This window comes from Lissotriton vulgaris, chromosome 3_2 (assembly GCF_964263255.1).
Source record: "Lissotriton vulgaris chromosome 3_2, aLisVul1.2, whole genome shotgun sequence".
In the NCBI taxonomy this organism is placed as follows: domain Eukaryota; kingdom Metazoa; phylum Chordata; class Amphibia; order Caudata; family Salamandridae; genus Lissotriton; species Lissotriton vulgaris.
In genome coordinates, this window is record NC_141690.1 from 261,176,993 (window position 1) to 261,199,149 (window position 22,157).

Here is a 22,157-nt window from a genome sequence, read left to right on the forward strand (position 1 = left end):
TCTTATATGCCGACGATCTGGTGCTGTTCAGCCTCACAAGGGTGGGGTTGCAAAGGCTCCTTGAAACACTGCTGCAATATACGATCAAGAACAAACTAGAAGTAAACATGAAGAAAACCCAGGTAGTGCCGTTTGGGAAGAAGCGACATGTCGGAGGCGGATGGTCATTTAACAACAATGGCCTCGCCACAGGCAAATCGTACAAATACCTGGGGGTTTATTGAGATTCTAGGGGTAGCTTCAAAAAGCAGCGTGACGACATTGCAGTCAAAGAAATGACACTTGCGGTGTCATTGACTAAGCTCTCAAAATCTGTCAGGCCCCACCCTCTCACCCCTTCTGGAAGTCTTGAAAGCAAAAACAGGCCCTACTCTGTCATATGGCATACGGATATTCAATGGCAAACTGAACATCGCTCTAAATCAGTATACGACCAAAATTTACAAAAAAGTCCTTCACTTGCCACACTCTGCTTCTCCCTCACAGATTAGACTAGAGATGGGGCTACTGTATTATGACGCTTCCAGTATTGGGGTATTTCTTAACCTGTGCCATAAACTAAGACTATCTAACCCAGGCACACTAGATTCCCTAGTCTGGCAAGAAATAAGTGTGAAAAATCCAGGAGGTACATTTGGCCGTCTTCTTAAGGACTACATTCAACAAATGTCAGCAGACTGCCTCTGGGCCCTTAACCCAAGTCAGTCAGCTTTTAAGCTCGCTATTAAAAAAAAGTGTAAGAACGCTATCACTTATCAGTGACAAAGCACTGTTTGCAAAACGAAGCCATTCAAGGACCGTTATTAATTCTTATAATCGCTTAACCCCTGCTTCCTACTTCTCCAGCCCTTACTCACTGTACCTAAAACGCAGTTTCACAGCAATTAGAATGGGGGACTGGCGATTCTTGCATAATTTACCCGCCTGGCGTCGTACTGAGGAGGATACATTATGTAGAGGGTGGGGCGAAGCAGCAGAAACGCTACTGCACGTGGTTTGCATCTGCCCAGCCTTTGGTCTCCAACGCAGGTTTAAGCTGAGGGGGGAATGGAATCGGCTGGGTGTTCGGTCCTGTAGGCAAGCTATCATTGCGGCGTTGAGCCCAGACAACACCGACCTAAACATACGACTGACAAACCTTATCCAGCAGGCATATCGCAATTTTAAACAAAAGTGACCAGGTACAGCTTTCCCCTAACCTTTTTTAAAATAATTAACGCTTTTAAAACAAATAATCCCAAAATCATTAGGTAATTAGAGACAAGAAAAGCTAAACAGCCTTTTAGGACCATGATTTGTTTTATGTATGTATCATAGACTAGGGGACCAGTTTTATTGATATTTGCAACTAAGAGAGCAAGGAAGATGATTATGCATATCTCTGCTGTGTATTTGATTGTCTGTACTGTTTTAATATTTGTAATCGACATGAATCGGAAATTTTGCTTTTAAAGATATTTGTTTTATATCTAAATAAAGATCATTTATGTTATGTTAACTCCCCAACTAAGCCTTTCTACAGGATTGATATACATCCAGAGCATCTCTAGTTGTCTGCTAGTGTGTATTGAAGTCAAATATTGGTATTTTTCAAAACCAGAACATAAATACCTTTGTAATCACTGTGATTCATCCTTAAATGCACTCTCCCTGTAATGAGGTAACTGTCTTCTAATTGTAAGTACACGTGTTCTGCTGCTGTGATTTTATATCCCTAATCTTCACCACTATCTTAAATACATTATTAGCATCATGAAAATTTCAAAAGTCTTTAGAAGGTGAGCTTCCTTGCATTGTAACAGGAGTCAATGGTCTTCAACAAATGATTTAGTTCTGTGCTGCATCAAAATAGTTCGGCTTCATCACTATAAACTATCCGTTTATTTCTCCAAATACGACAATCTATCCATAGAATACTTCTGAATGTTCAGACTTGTTGTTTTCCCAAAAACACTCAAGGATAACAGTCTCTAAAGTATCTGCAAGAACTGGCAGCAGCAACAAAGTATCTCAATTCTAGGTCAGGACCGGAGGCTCCAATTATGCTTTTCTCATTTCTTTATTAGAAAATGCTCAGCAGCTAATTAGAAACAGTAAAAGAAAAAACTACTATACCCATGAGTACTAGGGTATCACATGACAACCATACAGTAACTAGTATAAAATGCCCCCAGCGAATACCACATCCTCTTTCTTTGTTGCTCAGCAGCCAGTTAAGTGCATCTTACCTTATTCTGCATTGTGGTGGTTCAACTTGCATTGCTGTTGTTTAGTTTGCTTTGGCCATTGCTGTTATCGGCGCTGTTACGCACTGTATCTGCTTTTTATTCACTGACTGTTCTTCTGCCAGGCTCTGCTCACTGTGCGTGCCGTTCGGGGCATTTTTACGTTTTTTGCCGCTTGTGCTTTGTTCCTTGCAGCGGTGGAGCCTCGCAGGTGTCCCTGGTCTTTCTGCGCGCTCTTCGTGTTGCGGGGAGCGTGCGTTCGCCTCCCCGGTTCAGGCGCCTTTTTCCCGTGGAGAGGGAGTTTAGGGGACATTAAAGGGCTACGCGATTGTATCGCGTAGTCCTTTCTTTGTGTTTCCATTGACGGGCGGCCGTTCCGCGCCTGCGCTGCGGCCATTTTGTGTGTTTGTTCCGTTTTTTTACCAGAGACGAGACAAACTGCACTAGAAAATCGTGAACTTGCCCACAGCCCTGTCATTTGTACCCATTTTTACACCCAATACTTAAATATTAGTTTGGGCTGTATAATCTACATAGGCACTGCCTAGAGTGGCTGTTTACAGGCAAGCCCTCTCTCCACGTTTCATTCAGTTTTTCTCTCACTCGGGTTTCTTCCTGGGCCATTTGGCTTGCCTTTGGGGTTTTTAGACACTCCCCCTGAATTTTTGCCTTAGGCAATCCATAATTCCTTCCTCTTGTGGGCATTATTTCTGTACACTTTGTGTAACCATGGGTGATTATTACGAGGAAGATGATTATTATGATGAGGATGCTTCCGGCTCTATGGAGCACAATTTAGTTGAAGCATTAGACCAGGGTGTGCAGCATTCTGTCAATAAGGCGCTTGGTCGCGCTATAAGTCCTTTGAAACGTCACCTCTCAAAATACGCCATGCAACAAGGTTGGTTGCCTTCAAAGTCGAAGCGTGCTTCCTAAAAATCTTCACACAATCCGCATAAATCGGACTTTCAAACATTAGCTAAAACTATGTCATCTGAACCTTCTGGTGGAAGCTCTTCCAAAGATGTTTTGTCTTATCAAGCTCCACTGACGGATACCGATGACACTTCCTCAACTTCTTCAGGATTAGACGTCCCGCCTCAGTCTAAGAAGTCTTGTAAGGAGCATTTTGTTGATGCGCCGACGCATCCTCAACTTCTCACTTTTGAGCCCTCGGATATTGTACATCCTAATTCCTTCTCTTGGCTTCCGTCCCCAGCGGTGGCTGAATATGTTCAGGCATATATTCGCCAGCCATTTGAAAAATGTTAAGGCTCGTCTTAGGTCAGAGTGTCCGCGTCCTGACTTGACTGACCACTTAGCTGACACTCCAGAGGTGGATTCTACCATGGTCACCTACCTTAAAAATATGCGAAAGACCTAAAAAAGGGGATTGACAGAGATTGGCGTTCCTGCCAGGATAAATTATTGGATTTATTGGGTCCTCTAACAAAGATCTTGGACCTGGGGTTTCAGGCCAAGGAGTCGGACGCTCTTGTGGACCCTGATGAATTGATTGAATGGTCCCAAAGAGCTATTTGCCAATTGGGGAGTGCTAATTGTGCTATGTCATGCAAGCGTCGCCGCACCATTCTCCTTAAATTAGATCCCAAATTGGCAGATTTGTCTTCATCAGAATCTGGTCCTTTGGCTCAAGGTTTGCTGTTTGGCCAGCCTTTTCTGAAAGAACTAACAAAGTTTGTTGCTGCCTTTAGCGGGCTAGACAAGGCACAAGCGTCTCTTAGGAGAGCCTTTTACCCAGTTTTTGCAAGGGCCGGACGAAGCAGGGGACGTTTGTTCGGCCGCGGCTATAATCTGAATACCCAGCGGGGATTCCAGTCCCAAAGAGGTGGAGGCCAGGAGTCTGGCTACAATAACAGAGCCAACTTCTATCCTCTCGTAAAGGCAGAGGACAATACAAGAAGGGACACTATAGTGGTACCCAAGGCGGACATCACGATTCCAACGCTTCAGGTGAGATTGATCCTAGCTTCAGAGGTTGTCCTAGGGGGCAGGATTCAGTTTTTTTCTTCCAAACTGGCGTCTAATCTCCAGCGATGCATGGGTGTTAGAGACTGTCCAGGGTTTCAAGATCGAGTTCTACAGTCCCCATCATCCCCAGCATCAATCCCACCCTCCTACCCACCATGGTTCAAGAGTTCATTTCAGCGGAAATCGATTCTCTTCTTCGAAAAGGGGCCATTCTTCGGACTTCTTGCCATCCTCACGGTTTCGCAAGCATCGTCTTTCTGGTCCAGAAAAAAGGGGGCAGGTTCCGGTTGGTTCTCAATCTCGGGGACCTCAATGGAGGGGTGGTTTTTCGTCACTTCAAGATGGAAGGCATCCATCTTTTGTGAGATCTTCTAAGGGAAGGGGACTGGCTGGTCTGTCTCGATTTGAAGGATGCGTACCTATCGGTTCCCATTTACGGTCCTCATCAGTGGTTCTGCAGTTCCAGTGGCTGGGGAGTTGGTTCGAGTACAAAGTTCTCCTGTTTGGCCTCTCGTCCGCACCTTGGTGCTTCACAAAACTTCTGAGGCCCGTGGTAGAATCTCTGCGAGCCAGGGGTGTTCGTCTGATCATCTACCTGGACGACATTCTGATCATGGCACATTGCCCTCAGTTACTGATGACTCACTTGGAATGGTCCATCACTCTCTTGCAATCTCTGGGTTTTCTGGTGAACCCTCAGAAATCTGTCTTCCAACCCTCTCAGTCGATCGACTTTCTGGATTTCCAGATCAATTCTCTCTTGCCAGCCCCTCTTACCCAATCAGAAGATTCGGTCCATGAAGCGGGAATTGAGTTTAGTTTTATCCAAACCGCTTGTGTCGTTGAGGTCTATAGCTCGGATTGTCGGTCTTCCATTCAGGCGATCTTCCCGGGTCCTCTTCATTACCGGGCTCTTCAATGCTTAAAGATTTGTCATCTCCAGAAAGGCCTCCGCTATTCAAATCTGATTCTTCTTTCAGAGGAGGCGAGGTGGGAGATGATATGGTGGTTGGAGCACATGGAGTCCTGGAATGGACGTGCCCTGTTCGGAGCGTCCCCGGAGGTGATCATAGAATCCGATGCCAGTCTGTGGGGATAGGGAGCGCGTTGCAGTTACATATCGACGGGAGGCCGGTGGTCTCAGGAGGAGTTGTCTCTCCATATAAATTGCTTGGAGCTTCTGGCGGGGTCCTTTGCAATCCGTTGCCAGACCAACTGTTTCATACTCCTCCGCATGGACAATGTTTCAGCAGTTCGGTATGTCAACAAGTTGGGGGGGACGAAGTCCCGAATTTTGGTGGAAATAGCAAAGGATTTTGGGCATTTTGTCTTCAGAGGAAGATCACTGTTATTGCAGAATACCTCCCAGGTCATATCAATCTGATTGCGGACTGGAACTCACGTCACCTTCGGGATTTCAACGATTGGAGGCTTCATCCTCGAGTGTTCTGGTCTCTCTCCTGTGTTTGGGGTTCGTGCCACATTGATCTCTTTGCATCTTGCCTCAACACTCCGCTTCCCCTGTTTTTCAGCTGGCGTCCGGATCCGGAAGCCCTGGCCACGGATGCATTTCTGCAGACTTGGCCGTCGAACCTGTGCTACTCCTTTCCCCCGTTTATGATGATTCCCAGGGTCCTGGCTCGCACAAAGCATTGTCAGTCTGAGCTGATTCTGATCACTCCTCTGTGGAGGGCTCAAGCTTGGTTCCCAGTTCTCCTGGAAATGAGTTGTGCAGTGCCCCTCCTTCCCCAACGATGGAATCTCTTGCTGGACACTCTCAACCGACCGCATCCTCTGATCGAATCAGGTCATCTTCTCCTAGTGGCATGGCGAGTTTTGGGGATTGCTGGCAAGTCCCAGGTCTTTTGAGAGACGCTTCCTGATTTATCAGCGAAGTTTGGGCCCCCAACACACACAAACGTTATGCAGAGGCTTGGAAATGATGGTGTGGTTGGTGTGCTCAACGGGAGGTGGATCCCGCTTCAGCGGATGTCTCTTTGATTGTGAACTTTCTGGCCTCCCTCGCTTCGTCTGGGCTTGCTAATCGGACAGTTAATAATTTCCGTTCTGCCATTTCCGCGGGTCATACCATTAATGATGGCAAGCCTGTTTGTGAGCATCCTTTAATTTCCAAATTGCTAAAGGTTATTCGACTGGTAAAACCGCCTTCTCCAAAGTATGTGGATTTGTGGGATGTTTTAGTGGTTTTACGTTTCTTAGAGGCCTGGCCGCCCAATTTTTCTTTAACCCGCAAACCACTTTCAGCAAAATTGACTATGTTACTTTGTCTTGTTTCTTGTAAACGCGTTTCAGATGTGCGTGCTCTGGACCTGGCGGGTCGTAGTTTTTCGCCTGAGGGTGTGACTTTTAATATCTTCAGACGCACTAATTGTAATACGTCTTAAGTTACCTATCCTGTTTTTCCCTACAATCCAAAACTTTGTGTGGTTCAATGTGTTAAAGATTATGAGGTGAGTACTGCTCCTTTTCGCCAGGATATGCAGGGTCAATTGTGAATTGCTCTTTAGAAGCCTTTTCGCCCTGTGACCCCAGCTACGTTGGGTGCGTTGGCTAATGAATGAAGCTGGTATTGATGTTTCCAAATTTGGTGCTCACTCTGCTCGTGGAGCTATGGCTTCCAAAGCTTTTTCTATGGGGGTGATTTTAATTGACATCATGAAGGCCGCTGATTGGTCGTCTGATTCTATGTTCAAATCCTTTTATTATAAACCAATTGTTAATATTGCTTCTGTTGTGGTGGATCAGCTTTAAACCAGCATAATCAGTGCCTCTGGTCCTGACATAGAATTCAAAATTTGCGAACATACGTGACAAGAATTTTTAATTCTATTAAGGACACGGAGGTGAGGATTATCCCACCCATATTTCTGTATTTCAAATAATGATATTTCATCTTGATTGTTGCAACTTGCATATGGTAGTTGTTTCTCCTTATTCCCCCTCCCCCCCCCCCCCCCCCTCCACCCCACTTGGATGATCTTTGTCAACTCCAAGGAAAATGTGTATTACGATTATATATCTCTTTTCAGGTTATGATCCCAAGTAATGGTTCCTGTCCAGCCTGGTTGGTCTGCTTTACCATTGTCTTCAGGTTCAGGTTTCCTCTTCGACGGCAAGCACCCAGGATTATTTCTTCACGGTGGATTCCTGTTTGACGCTGTTTTCTTCCTCGATTTTTCATGTTAGATTGGACATATTTTCATTTGAACTGCTTTAGTCCCCAAAGAAAGAGGATGTGGTATTCTCTGTGGGGCATTTTATACTAGTTACTCTATGGTTGTCATGTGATACCCTAGTACTCATGGGTATAGTAGTTTTTTCTTTTACTGTTTCTAATTAGCTGCTGAACATTTCTAATAAAGAAATGACAAAAGCATAATCCTCTCCTCCGTGTTCTTAATAGAATTGAACATTTTTGTCACGTATGTTCGCAAATTTTGAATTGCGTAGCAAGACCACTGGACCAAAGGAAACTTGCACCCCAATGACTTCATAAAGGCCGCTGCCATTTCCAAACAATGTGAGACTTCACAGGAGTCATGGGAAATGTAGTTTGAGTTAGGATGCTAGAGTTTAGTTTGTCATCAGAGATACAAAGCCTTTTTTCAAGCGTCTCAGATATTTCATGATCACCTCCAGCCTTTGCTCTATTTAAATGCTGTAAGTAAGAACAAGTTTGAAGTGTGACACTTGCACATTTTCCGAGTGCTTCAGCAAGAGCTACAGAGTATGACTTCCCTCGTAGTCCTTTGTTTGGCATTTTTGGTTCTGATTGATATTTTACGTCCCAACTCAGTCTCTGTGCTTGGCTTCAGTTAATTCACAACCGCATCTGCATCTTGACAAACACACACAGTCTGTTTCAACATAAAGTCACAAGGTAGCAGCAAAGTCAGTATCTCTCATCCAGATTCATCCAAATGGGATGTAAAAAAAATATTTTTTTATATGAATGTTATGAGCATCTTTCAATTTTCATATTTGTGAAACTGTGTCAAAGGAAATCAGCAAATAGCTTTTGAACTGACAAGATACACAAGTGCTAACCCTTTCAAGCCAAACCAGTAACGTTTTTTCCAAACACTATTATCTCATAAACCACTCAACCAATTTACACCTAGCCAAAAAAGAACAATTTCTGAAAAAAGGTGTATTGTTATACCAAGTTTGCCCTAAATCTGTTTAATGGTTATTTGCTCTGTCTTTCATCAACATTTCTTATAGGAGCTAAAATGGGAAATTGCTGCTTTTTTCACCTTTTCAAATCTTGGCAGCTGACACTTAGCTGACTGAGTAAGTAGACTGACTGGTTGTGTCCAAATTAGTTCACAGGGCTGAACATTCTAGGCAAATCTATGATGCATTTACAACGGAAACACTGTATGTATTTATTAACACACAAACCCTGAACAGCTTATACAGTGCACATTTAAGACTGAAGTGACCACAGCAGTCCACTAAAATCCTCAAATGGGAAACCACCTTTACAACGCAACTTTTACAACGCACTACCATTACAATGCAACCATTGCAACGCATGACACTAAAACGCATACCTCTACAACGCATGTCATTACAACGCAGTTATTACAACGCATACCATCACAACGCATAGTACCCTTACACTATCCAACACTTACCCTACTGTTGCACCCCCTAGAGTTAGAATAGTAATTTATACCCCTACACTATCCAACACTTACCCTACTGATCCACCCCCTGGAGTTAGAATAGTAATTTTTACCCCTACACTATCCAACACTTACCCTACTGTTGCACCCCCCTGGAGTTAGAATAGTCATTTTTACCCCTACACCATCCAATACTTACCATACATGCAATGTAATGGTATGCGTTGTAATGGTATGCGTTGTAAAGGTAGTATGCGTTGTAATGGAATTCGTTGTAATGGTAGTTTTTAAAATTTCGTTGTAATGGCATGCATTGTAATGGAATGCGTTATAATGGATGTTGCGTTGTAAAAAATGTGTTGTAAACTATGCGTTGTAACGTCGTACATTCTCTTCAAATCTACCCTTCATTGCTTTCCTCCTACAACTAAGTAAATTTAAATTCTCCTATACCTTCTTAAAATAATGTTTTGGTGAACTTCTCTGACCTGCTTAAGAGGGGGTGTTGTGTTGAGATTGTTTGAACACTCGATTTAAAATTGTTTTTAAGATATGAATTTATTTTTAACTACAGCTGGAATCGAAATTTTTAGGAAGTGGTCAATGTGTTTAAACTGTTTACCTTTTTAGGTCGAGCTTCGATCGACCTGTTACATCGCTTCTGTGGGGTTTGGCACACCCACCGATTGCCATAAGTTGTTTTCTATGCGCTCTGAAATGCTTGCTTTTCATTGGTCGAGCACTACAATTGTCCCTCCTTTGTGTGGCTCATTCATCCTATGGCGATTTCACTAATGGGTTGTTTTGGTTGTCCAGCATGGGGACGCTGGCTGGATCAGAACGTAATTGTTTGTAGACGTCCAACTTCCAAGGAAGTGGCGACCTTTGTGTAATGTAACTGGTGCTCCAATTCATTCAGGTCGAGTTTGTGCTATACAAAACTACAAAAACATGCATATAGGGGGAAACACAGCTTACATGCAAATGTTTTGCATTGTTATAAGCAAAATGATAACCCATGCAGGAGCAGAAATAGTCTCAAGTTGACCTTCAACTTGAAAATGAATTAAAATATTTTAAACTCTTATCGTCCGCTTGTTTCCTGGTCCTTCTTCTATTTTCATCATCACCAAACTTTGGGTGGAGTTTTCAGCACACTCAGCATGAATGTATCAAACACGAAAAGAGTCTTCCAGGGCAGTAACTGTGGCTGTCGTGTGGGTGGGGTTTTCTTAGGAGGAGTGTCTGTCCATGCTCGGGATGATGGCGGTTTATCGGCACCCTGGTTACCTTGGTGAAGGCGCTGGGTGAGTAGAGTTCCCCCCAGCCATGGTGCACCAGACAGACTACTAGAAGGAGCAGGATCAAAACGTAGGTGAACTCATGGGAAAAGTGTGGGGGCTAAGTGAAGATTCCTCGAACAAGAACTAAAAAATGCGCCTTACAGTTCGCCTGGCCACACTTCAGGTCTGCTGTGTACAGCTGTCAACGGAAGCGCGAATTGTCCTTCAGAAAGTGCGTGCTGATACTAGGCATTCGTGCCATTGTAGAAGTAGCCCTGCTCAGGTTCTGGCTGTCTGTGCAGAGCATCCTTAGACCATGCAGGTGTCTCTAGCATGAAAAAACACCGCTTTGGAGTGATGCATAGTTCACAAGTGTTTTAGGTGGAGATTTAGTGTCCTAATGTATAACGATTTCCTGTGTGCAGTGTTCTTACATGCGACATTGCAGCTTGAATCTTGGATGAACCTCAGAAATGATTGAACAAAAATCTTTCATTGGTCCGTATTTGGGACCTTTGATATTTTGTTTTACTTATTTTTAAGTAGTCCTTTTACAGTGTATTTCTGACTCTTGTGCGGCCTCGTCGACTTTAGGAGCCTTGTTTTCTTCCATACGGTTCAGGGGCAATCAATGACTGGCGTTTAGGTGGACCTATGTTAACTGTGTGGTAAGAAGTTGTGAAGATTGGTCTTGGAGATATTTGTGGTAGAACCTGTTATTTTGTGGTTTTTGAAAAGCACAACATGAGACATTAACATAGCCTATTGGCGCTGCTTTAGTGATGTCTTTCTTGGAATATACATTTACCTGTTTAATAGTATATTCATTTATTCAATGGCAAGAATTAGTCCTGTTGGGCTGGCTAAAGCTTTCATCCTTCAGAGAAAATGCCTTCGGTATACATAAGTTTTATTTGTTATTCATAAATTAAGGATGTTTGAATATGTAACTGAGGACTCCATTTAACCACGTGTTATGACACTACCTTTGCCTAGCCTACGGGCCTTTGTCTCGGAGTGCAGTTGCAACCGTACTTGTAATGTAGACTGTTGCTTGCAGCACTGTTTCAGTTTGTTCGTGTTTGTGCCCTTCATACATGCCTGATTTTGTTTGGTTAGCATGCTTAATTAGTCCCGCCAAACTGCCCCTGCTACATATGGTTTAACACGTTTTCAGGTTGAGCCTGGGCAGCACATGCGCTGTTCTGCGTGGCATGCTGTATTCAGGTATGGACTTGAAATTCCGCCCATCTTTTCAATTGGTTCATTCCTTTTGATTCATATATACGCATGGTAGTCCCTCCTTAGTACCGCCTTGTCTGCATTTGTAACCTCCCGTGAGGACTGGCCTTTTTAGGTCTCGCCTAGGCAGCGCGCATGCGCTGATCTAGGTGGGCCTTTAGCCATCGGTCTTCACATTTCAAGCACTGCACTTGTGCTTATGGCGGCATCCAACTTGCAGAAGCGATCAGCGGCGCGCGACAAGCACGACTGCAGTGCTTGAAAAGTGAGACTGCGCGCGCACGCACCACTCCCGTGCTTGTGTTTCTGTGTCAACGCATTTCCCGGTAATAAGTACTCTCTAATTCTGGGCATGCGCAGAAGGTTGTTGAATCTGATGTCTAAGCCTTCATTCACACTTCTGGGACTACGTCCCTCCAACTTCTGGTTGCAGGGGAACAGTTCCTTACCTGCAGTTTGTAGCTCCCTCGCAGATCCCTGCCAGCTTACACACCCGTTGTCCGTTAGGTGTAGGCTTAGCCAGGTGAGGGATGTACCAGCAGGAGTCGGACATGGTGAGTGCAGAACTGAGAACTTTATGGAAGAGTATCGCCCTTTCAGGGTATGTTTAAATCTGATATTATTTTTGTTTCTGCCGTATTTGCAGTTTTTGGTGCAGGAAAAGTTTGGCCTTGTCGATGTGGACTACAGGCATGTTAACACTACCGACCTACAATACAATTTAGATACTATTTATCATAGTGCAGGTGATTTATAGAATGAGGTTTCAACTTTATATGCTGATGAACAGGGAGCAATGTCCAACTGCACCAGACACTGCCACACTGGCAAAAATCCTCCTGCAACTGTGTCGCACCACAGCTGCGGATACAACTGTGACTAGGGTGATAGTGCGCTGCTGGATCAGATATTTGAGGAAGGTGGGCGCTGCAACTCCCTACTCTCCTGACATACCACTCAAGATGCTGTGCTACCTCCCACAGGGGGAACATTGGGCAGGACTGGAGGACTGGGTTGAGACAGGACTAAGGGAGATGGGGCACTTATACCGAGACTCAACACTACTCCCCTTTGCAGACTTGCCGACTGCATATGATTTACCTGGGGGTCATTTCCTGAAGCATAGAGCTCTAACGCGCAGGATCAGGATGCACTCGAGGGGTGGGGATACAGAGCCGAGGGCACTAGCGGGATGCAGGTATGTTGCACTATCAGCAGGAAGAATTAAGACTGTGTCCTGCCACTATAAGGCAATACGGAGGGATACGCAAAAACCGCTGGAGCGCTTGCAAACACCGTGAGAGGAGGACCTCTGTAAAGAAATACCAGAGAAGGAATGGGACAAAGTCCTGGAACGCACCCCAAAAATATCTAGGAATGAGCGATTCAAATTAATTAACTACTATGTGCTGCATAAAGCATATTTAATGCCGGTTTGCATCAGGAGGTACTTTGGTGCAGACTCTGGAGCCTGCCCGAGGTGCGGAGAGAGAGAGAGGAGCACATACTTCATATGTTCTGGAGCTGCCCACAATTGCTAACTTTCCTGGGGGAAATTAGACAAGTAATAGGTGACCTGATCGACAAAGAACTCCCACAGACCCCAGAATACTTCCTCTTAGGGTGGTTCCCTACTACGGCCCAAAATAGGGTGACAGGAAAGTTTCAGGACCTTGCGTATATTTTAGTCAAGCGGGAGATGGCCAGGAACTGGAAGGCGCCGGGCGGGCCGAGACTCTCCACCATGAGAAGAGAGCTTGAAAGATGGGCGGGGCAGAAGGGAGACTGCTACTCCGAGAGGCCAGCCAGGGAATAGGTAAGATGGAGAGGGCCAGGGCCTGGGTGGACCTCGTGTGAGAACTAGTGGCGGCTGACCAAGATGCACTCAGTGAGGCGACCACTCCGATAGCAGCTGAACCAGACCCAGACAGCAGGCGAGAGGGACAATCAGCTTTGCACCACTAGAGGGTACAGCGAGATTGCACATGTCTCTTAGGGACTTCGCACATGACCACTTGTTACCATGTAGTTACCACACTTTACTTATTAGCATGCAACTCCAGGGGGGAGGGGGTATAGTTCTGTTGGTAAAGGGTTATTGAGGATGGCACACCAGAGAATGTTACAGATAAGGTGTGTAAGCCAGAAATCCGGTCAGAACATAAGAGCGATTGTATGTATTGACAATATCCAAATGCTAATAAAATATTGTTTAAAAAAATAAAACCACTTTATATGCTGATGAAGTATGGCACACCACAGCACAGAAGACTACAGAAAGCATATTATGGCTCCAGGGAAGCTGTATTAACAAGCATTGGCATAGCCAATAGGTCTCGCCTTTGGGACCTTATAAGTGTTTAAACATGTAACAGTTGTTGTTGCACCAGGTATATTGTACTGCATAACTAAATACTTACAAGGTTCCAAAGGCGAGACCTATTGGCTAAGCAAATACTTGTTACTAGTGTTATTACTCGGCATGTTTATTTACTTTGTCAGTTCTATTTTCTTGAATTAATTCTCCTATTCCACAATATGCTTTCCTGTAATCCAGCACTCCTTTCGTTTATTAGGTCGAGCATTCGAGACCTTTTGTATATACTTACATGTGTATGTACTTTGTGGGCTCTGAAGAGCAGACCTAGGACTGGTCTGCTTCCGGTTTGGGACTTTTTTTTTCTGTTCAACTGCCTCGATTTCACTGTCTTGATAGAAAACGACCAGTAGAGGTCTGTAAAATACCAGAATTGCTTTGTGCTGAGGGACCTTCTTTTAAAAAAAATTCGGCCAAACTGCGTCTATTTAACTTTCGTGATAGAAAACGACCAGCAGAGGTCAGTAAAATACCGGAAACACTTTAGCTTTCTCTAGATTCCAGCTCATTGAAATTCTTTCACGAGCACCCGTGGACAATAATATTATTTTTTAATCTTGTATTTTCTGTGATATGACCACCGAAGGCCCTAGTTTTTTATATAAAAAACAGAGCTTTGGACTATACCATTTCCTGTTGAAAGGCAACATTTCTCTCCATGTGTTCCCATACCTGGCGTGTCACGCAGTTCGGTGCTTACTTTCGCTCCATGTTAAACAACAGTATATGTATCAACAGCACCCATGCTATTGTGCAGAACAGCTAAATACATATAAGGTTACAAAGGCGAGACAGATTGCATTGCAAATGCTTGTTTACTTTGCCTGCGCAATCCGCTATCACTATAGCAGCCATGCTCCGATCTTTTCCATATTTTCCAAGTGCGGTTCGCTTTCAACATACAGCGGCTGCGCTCCTTTCTTTATTTTGATACGGGGTCTGCTTTAACTATAGCAGCCACCATCCTTTAAAACATTTTTTTATCGAGTACAGAAGGCTGTGCCCATCACCATCTCACTCCTCCCACTTACCCTCCCCCACTACCTCTCAGAGATTGAGAGTTTAAGCTATTAGCATTGTAAATAGCAATGCCTTTCTTTTATTTGTGTTACTCTTCAAAACAGATTAATAAAAGGCATTGTCAGTTAGAATGCCAATAGTTTAAAGTTGTCTCGAAAATGTGAGACCTATTGCATTGCAAATGCTTGTTTCTCACACTTGCACTTTGTTGGTGTCACTGAAACAGCCTTTCCGGGAGGGAAAGCTGTTCAAGACAGTAGAAGGGGCCGTCATTCTACCAGACCATCTGTGCCCATCAGCACCCATCCGGGACAGGAGGCCAGGCATGTTAGTGCAAGGCACACTCTGGCACCCCAACTATGTAGTTGGAATGAGATAAGCATGTATCCCCACACAGAGATTTTTCAAAGGCTCACCACTCTTAGGATAAGGAAATACCAGGACATGAGGGTGATTAGATCTTACAAAGGGTTTGAGAGATGGTGCTGTGTTTGAACACCAGGTCACTTGTAGGACACAGTATAGAAATACTTAACCTTTTATCTTCGGTACTGCCTAATATTTTATTGCTGTCTGAAACTTGTCTTACGGAGAAGTCATTAGCGGCGATATTGGAGGCTAAACGTGAGCCGAAGCGGCTAAAGCCGAAATGGTGAATAAGCTTTGTGGAAGACCAGAAGAAGACCTATAGGGTAGCCCTCAAACTATAAAACATGGATCACTCATACTAAGCACATTTTCTTTAAAAAAAAAAATGTGAAGTATGCAACCCACAAAAGAGATTTTTTTTAATTAAGTGGGATCTCTCTCTTCTATAGATAGCGTTGGCCAAACAGTGATTTCGTCCCAGTCTTGCTGTATTGATCTAATTTAACACAGAAGATCTGTCTTTTTATTAAAGAATCCATTGTAGACCACCTTGGTCAATTCATTCTTTTCTGTATAGCTAACCTCGGGCTAGAATCAAATCGGATGCCTTTACGATGTTGGGCTACAGCTTGACGAGAACCTTTCCATGAAGAAAAATGTGAGTAACACTGTAAGCTCATGTTACTACAGTCTACGACTGCTGCGGAAAATTATTCCGTTTCTGCCCCTTAGCCATCGCAGAACAGTGGTGCAAGCCCTAGTAATTAGTAGATTGACTACGGGAATGCACTGCTGGCTGAAGTAGGATCCACACAGCTAGCAAAGCTCCAAGTGATTCAAAATACGGCACCAAGGATGGTCTTGAACCGTCCACCAGGTACCCCATCACTCCCATTACTAAAGGAACCGCACTGGCTACCGGTAAAGAAACCAGGTTTTTTCAAGACCTGCTGTCTGGTCTTTAAAGCTGTGAGGGAGATTGGCCCAAAATATCTTCAAAACAAAATTTGCAGATCGACATCAGCATGCAATCTGAGATCAAACAGTAAAGCCCTACTAGCGATCCCACGGATCTATTGGAATCGCACGGGAGGAAAAGCCTTCTCGTATGTGGGCCCTAAATACTGGAACTCTCTGCCTGAAGAGCTGCGAGCGAAAGTCTCCTTCATATTTGACTTTCAGGAAACATCTTAAAGCCTTCCTCTATCGCTAAAACCACTCTGGTTCTACAACTTCCGCTTTCAGAAAAAGGACTAGGTAACGCGGAGATGCCCCCGGGTGATTCAGGCGCTTTACAAAAACACAATATTAATTGAAGGAAGATATTTTAATTCAATTTTTGATGAAAATAAAGGCAGGATCTCCTTATAACTCGTGTCCTAGAATTATGCAGGCCTGGGCTCCTTTTTCATATGAACCTCTTACTTTTCTGCTCAATATGTCCTTTCAGTCAGGTATAGTATGGGACAGATTTAAGGAAGCAATAGTCATTCCCTTGTTTAAAAAGCCAAATGATGACCCTGAGATATTAAAAAATAAGTCTATTTCTTTGCTACCCTACTGCACAGAAGTACTGGAATCTCATGTAGCGCAGGAACTGCGTGCACTTGCAAGGGGCACATTTTCAAAACCCTCAACAAGGAGGCTTTTGGCAAATCACAACAAGGAAACCGTGTTAGTTTCAGTGATTGGGGACCTAAGAACGGATCTGGGTGCAGGAACCTGCATAACCCTAATCCTGCTCGACCGCTCTGCGGCCTTTGATACAGTTGATCACGGGATAATACTCTACCAATTGAAGGGCGCAGGTCTTCCTGGCATGGCTTATGAGTGGTTAATCTCATTACTCAACAACAGATGGCAAGCAGATTAATTAGTGCCGTTGAGAACTCCGAGGTAAAGGTAGAGTGTGGCGTTCCACAGGAATCAGCCTTTTCGCCCCACCTGTTAAATAACTACATCCAGTCAATGAATTACCTAGAAGAGGTGCTGCATTTTTAATAATGCATATGACACCCAGAATTTATTATCCTTGGCGAATGTCTGGAATCTGTTCCTCGACCGGCCTTGGTACTCTGTATGAGCCCGCAGAGCTTCAGCTTTTGTGTAAAAGTCCTCTTTCAGGTATGGGTATACAGACTCCAGGTTGAAAGTGTTGATATCCTTCTCTAGTTTAGATGTTTTGAAACCTATTGTATGGTCTTTGTAAGTTGTCAATTTTTGTTCAATTTTTTCCAGCAAGAATTTGGCCTTACTGGTGGTATGATTGTCCTTTATTGCTTGGGTAAGTTCTTCCAATTCCTCTGCTTCTTTTTTGCAAATGTGTTGGGCCTTTTCGATGGTGTGTACCATAAAATCTTGGCTACACTTTGTGCTGATGCAACTAAAGCCCCCGTTATATACCGGATTGTTAGACCTGTCTGCATCTGGGGGTGTTCTAACCATCATTATTTATTTTTGTCCCCCTTAGCCTCCCAGTGTTTCTATTTTTATTTTTATATCCACCAGTATTTTTCAGTGCTGTCAGGGGGCTAGGTGTTCCTTGACTATGACGCCATTTTCCCCTCATACTCTGTGAGGCCTAGTTAAGCTCCTGGAAAATCTAGGGACACTCAAGAACCTAAAATGGTGTCCACCAACTGCCATAACGGACATTCCAGGAGGGCAGACCCATAGGCTAACATGAGGAAGGTTCCAGAAACATCTAGTGGCTTCCAGAGGTCTCAGGCCACTCTATAAAAGGCCAGTGACCAGCAGCCATTTTGTGCAGTCTCAGGAGTGACCAGTGAGGAGAGAGGCGACTTGTGGAAGAGGATTGCGCACCAGTGGTGACCAGATCGACCTGTGGGCCGGCGGTCGCGTTATTGGGAAGTGCCCCCTTTCAGGCTGACCAAACCCCACTGTCACGGCGCTGATAAAGTGTGACCAGAGACATTTGTGACCAGTTCTTAAATCACAGGGTCGTGTTGTGAGGAGACCCTTGCCAACGGCTATATAGCGACCCTCGTGTGTCCTGCACACCTGCCTGAAGGTTGTGGGCAGATCAGGTGGACGTCGGACTAGAGCTGTGCTGACTGGCTGAGGAGTAAGGACAGTCCCTGTCACAACATTCGCGACCGTCTCGCTCACTGTGGTAACAGGCGGTGAAATCGGCTGAGGCTCCTACCTGTATGAGGCGCCGACACCAAGCCTGACCCAGACGCGAGGGAAGTGCCCAGCTGTTCCGTGTATTGACAGAAGGAGTCGTCGCTGGAGGAGAGGCGGAGTCCGGAGCCGAGAGGAAGCCAACGGCGTCACAGGAGGCGCGCCTGAAGCCCACCCAGCTGGACGGAAGAGGCGGAGCCCGAGTCTGAGAGAGCGCCGTCAGACTCGTCAGCGGAGCAGCGAGAGCGCCGTCGGACTCGCCGGTGTGACAGCGACGAACCGAGCCACTTCGCGCTTTTCCTTCCCCGCCTGACGATAACTCCTGCGGAGCCCTCACCCACGGCGCCGGAGACTGGTGTGAGACCGAGCGACTCCAGCCGGGTGACTTGCAGTGAATTAAGTAAGCAGGGAAAAACGAGGGAAAGCGGGAGGCGGCAGCGCCGGCTGGCCAAGATTACTGAAGCGGCAGAACTTAGGAAAACTAGTTGAATAACTGATGAACCGCCAGGAATTAGAACACGAGGAACTTGGCTATTAATCCTCCCAGTACATTTGAACTGCTATCACCAAGCTAATAACGGGGGGAAAGCAGTGTAAAGGGAAAACGAAGCATTAAGTTCATGTGCCTAGCATAGGAGTGTTGCAGGTTGGGCCCCAGGGTGTCAGTAGCGGTCAGGGCTCATCTTGAAAAACCCTTCCAGACAGTTATTCACTTGGAGGCAGTTCTTCTACAAGTAAGGTGTAGCCAGAGAATAGACAAAGGGAAGCCTTATTAATTTACCTTGTCTTCTTTTAGCTATCTAGCTGGTTGCATAATCTGTGAGGAACGCTGCTGGGGGTAGAAGCCTGTTGAGCTGTTCTGGAAGCTGAGAGCAGAGGGGTAATGTACATGCCAGGGTTATGTAAAGTAACACATTGAACCTGTAGAGTGAATTTTCCCTTCTGTAAAAGCTAATTGAAGAAGTATTCTGTGAAACTGATAGTAATTTACCTCAAATGAAATATACTTGTGATTTAGCCTTGCTGAACTGAGAAAAATAGTGAAGATTGTGTAACTTATATGAAAACTGTGCTGAACTAAATGTGTACTGCTTTTACCTAAGAAAAGAACAAAGAGAGATTTTATAAAAGGTACTGGTATTTTTCTAAATTGGTGTAGCGTCTTTTATTTTTAGTGATCAGTCATTGGGTTACTGTGAGTGGGTCCTGTAAGCACTTAACCAACGCCTTGGAGTTTATCTGTTCCCCCTTCTGTGCCAGGCTACCCTATGTAGTCTAGGATACCCTAGGTCTAACATAATTGGTGTTTCAGCGGTGGGATTATGGATTTGTGCTTACACTCACTTAATAGTAACACAGTGCTTATCACAGGACTACACCTGGAGTTTTCTCCCTGCGGCCCTCCTAATCTGAATTTTGTTTTTTCTAAATTTATTTCTGGTGGTGGGTGGAGGTTGACCACAGGTCACTTTTTGGTTTTCTCCTGTGTAAAAAGTTTATGCTCTAGAGAAAATGGAGGTAAATGTGGAAGAGCTGGAAAACTATACCGTGACCCAACTAAAGGAATGGTGTCAGCAGCAAGGTGTATTCTTTAAGAAAGGTGCCAGGAAGGGCGAGCTGCTGACGAGCATACGGGCATGGGTGGAGGCTCATTCCGGGGAGGAACCAGACCCAGAGGGGAGTGACAGGGACACTGTCCTTGAGACCGCAACGCTGTACCAAGCGGGAGGGGGGAATCTTCTGACAGGTCCCAGGACACCTTCCAGGGTGGGCAGCAGTGTCTCAGAGAGGGGTTTGACCGACGCCGAGCTAGAAGATAGGAGGGAGGAGAGAAGAATGAGGTTGGAACTAGCCAGGATGGAAATGGAAAGGGAGGACAAGAGGTTAGCTCATGAGCGAACCATTAAAGAAATGGACCTACAAGCTCTAAACCTAAGGTCTCCCAATTCTGATAATGGTGGCAGCGAAACCAAGATGAACCCCAGAGAACCCAGACCCTATTTACCCAAAGATGTCATGGCTAGCTATGCACCCAGTGATGATATTGCAAAATGGCTAGCCGCCTATGAGGTCTCATTGAGGGCCCATGGGATCTTGGAAGCCCACTGGGGGGGTGGGTTATATAAATACATGCCACCTGCTGGCAGGGATACCTTATTGGCCCTGGAGCAGCGTGAGCAAACCCACTACTCTGCTATGAAGGTGGCGCTGATAAGGAAGTTTGGGCTAACCCCTGAGAAGTAAAGGCAGAAGTTCAGGGGTAGCCACAAACTAGGCACGCAGAATTGGGTGGACTTTTTGGATTATGCCAGGAAGGCCTTGGAGGGTTGGGTGAAAGGCAGCGAGGTAGGGGACTATGAGGGTTTATATGACCTCATACTCAAGGAACACCTACTCGAGAAATGTTTTCCCGAGCTGCGACAGCATCTGGTGGACAGCAAGCTGACCAGCCCCAGGAAGCTTGCCGAGGAGGCGGACATCTGGGCAAGTACCCGGGTGTCATCAAAGGGGACTGGAGGGGATTCCCAGAAGTCTGGACAGGGCGCCCCCCAGAAGAAAGAGGGCGGAGATAATAAGAGGGAGTTCTCAAAAGGTCCACAAAATACTTCACAAGGAAGGGGCAGATGATTCATCCCTAAGGGTAACCCCCCTCGCAACCCTAATCCTGGCCAAAGCCAGCAGCCAAGGGTTGTTCATTGTTTCGAGTGTGGTGGTGTGGAACACTACAAAGGAGACGTGAGATGCCCAAAAAGACCACCCCCTCCCACTGGAGGAAAAGCCCCGGGAATAACTAGTGTAGTGCTCGGGGAGGAGATGCCTTTGGGTAACGGAGGGGAGCGGGCGGGTGTCACTTTAGTGTCCCTGGGTGATAAGGAGATGGTGCCAAAGACCCAACTGCCCTCTAATACTACAGAGTATGAGCAGTGGGTCACCATCAACGGCCGTAGAGGGGAGGCTCTGAGAGACACAGGAGCCAGTATGACTATGGTAAGGAGTCAACTGGTGTCTCCAGAGCAGGTCATCCCAGATGTACTCCATCCCGCCGTGATGGCTGACGGCAGATTGGGCCACTATCCTGTGGCCGAGGTTCCCTTTGAGTGGGGAGGGGTTGCAGGTCCACTTTGAGTTGCCGTAAGCCCTGCCGTGCCTGTTGACTGCCTGTTAGGAAATGATATGGAGCACAATGCTTGGAGGGGGGTGGAGTACCAGACTCATTCTGAGATGTTGGGACCCCCTGACTGGGCCTGTGTCAGCACAAGGTCCGCGACTACCCGAAGGGGGAGTTCACTTACGCTGGAGCCTGGAACAATGGCCCAGCCGGCTGCCAGAGAAGAGAAGGACAGGAGGCCGGAGGACCCTGCCTCGGCATCTCCACCTCGTGAGACAGACAGGCCACCTGCGGAGGTGGGTTTGGAGTCCACAGGGGAGAATGTTGCTTCCTTGGAGAACCTACCCATCCCTACTGAATGGCATGTGGAGGGAGGTCCTTCTCGGGAAGAATTCTGCAAAGCTCAGAAGGAGTGTCCTACTCTTGAGGGGCTGCGGCAACAGGCCAAAGCCCAGGCAGCAGGGAACATTGTAGGGAGCTACCAGATTTACTGGGAGGATGGACTCCTCTACAGTGAGCCCAAGGCACCCGGACATGGTTCATCCTGGGCCTTGGGGGTCCCACAATGCTTTAGAGCCTTTCTTTTGGAACTGGCTCATGAGATACCTTTGGCAGGACACCTAGGACAGGACAAGACCTTTGCCCGGCTTGTCCCCCACTTTTACTGGCCTCGGATGAGAGTGGCGTCTGATACATATTGTCGGACGTGTGTGTCTTGCCAAGCCAGTGGGAAAACAGGGGTGA

General features: G+C 45.7%; 1 protein-coding gene and 1 pseudogene across 2 annotated transcripts in view; both read left to right on the plus strand.

The window, feature by feature from the left end:
* LOC147725639 (uncharacterized) overlaps positions 1-22,157 on the plus strand; it is a 116,801-nt gene that overhangs the window by 81,394 nt on the left and 13,250 nt on the right. Inside the window, exon 1 of one of the 2 annotated variants that reach the window (XM_086964559.1) lies at positions 10,047-10,176. The exons of the other annotated variant lie outside the window; for it this stretch is intronic. The gene's annotated coding sequence lies outside the window, so the exon portion shown is untranslated. Of the gene's footprint in view, positions 1-10,046; positions 10,177-22,157 lie in introns of those variants that run through there. 2 annotated transcript variants of the gene reach the window in all.
* On the plus strand, positions 2,955-5,881 carry LOC147725640 (uncharacterized; annotated as a pseudogene).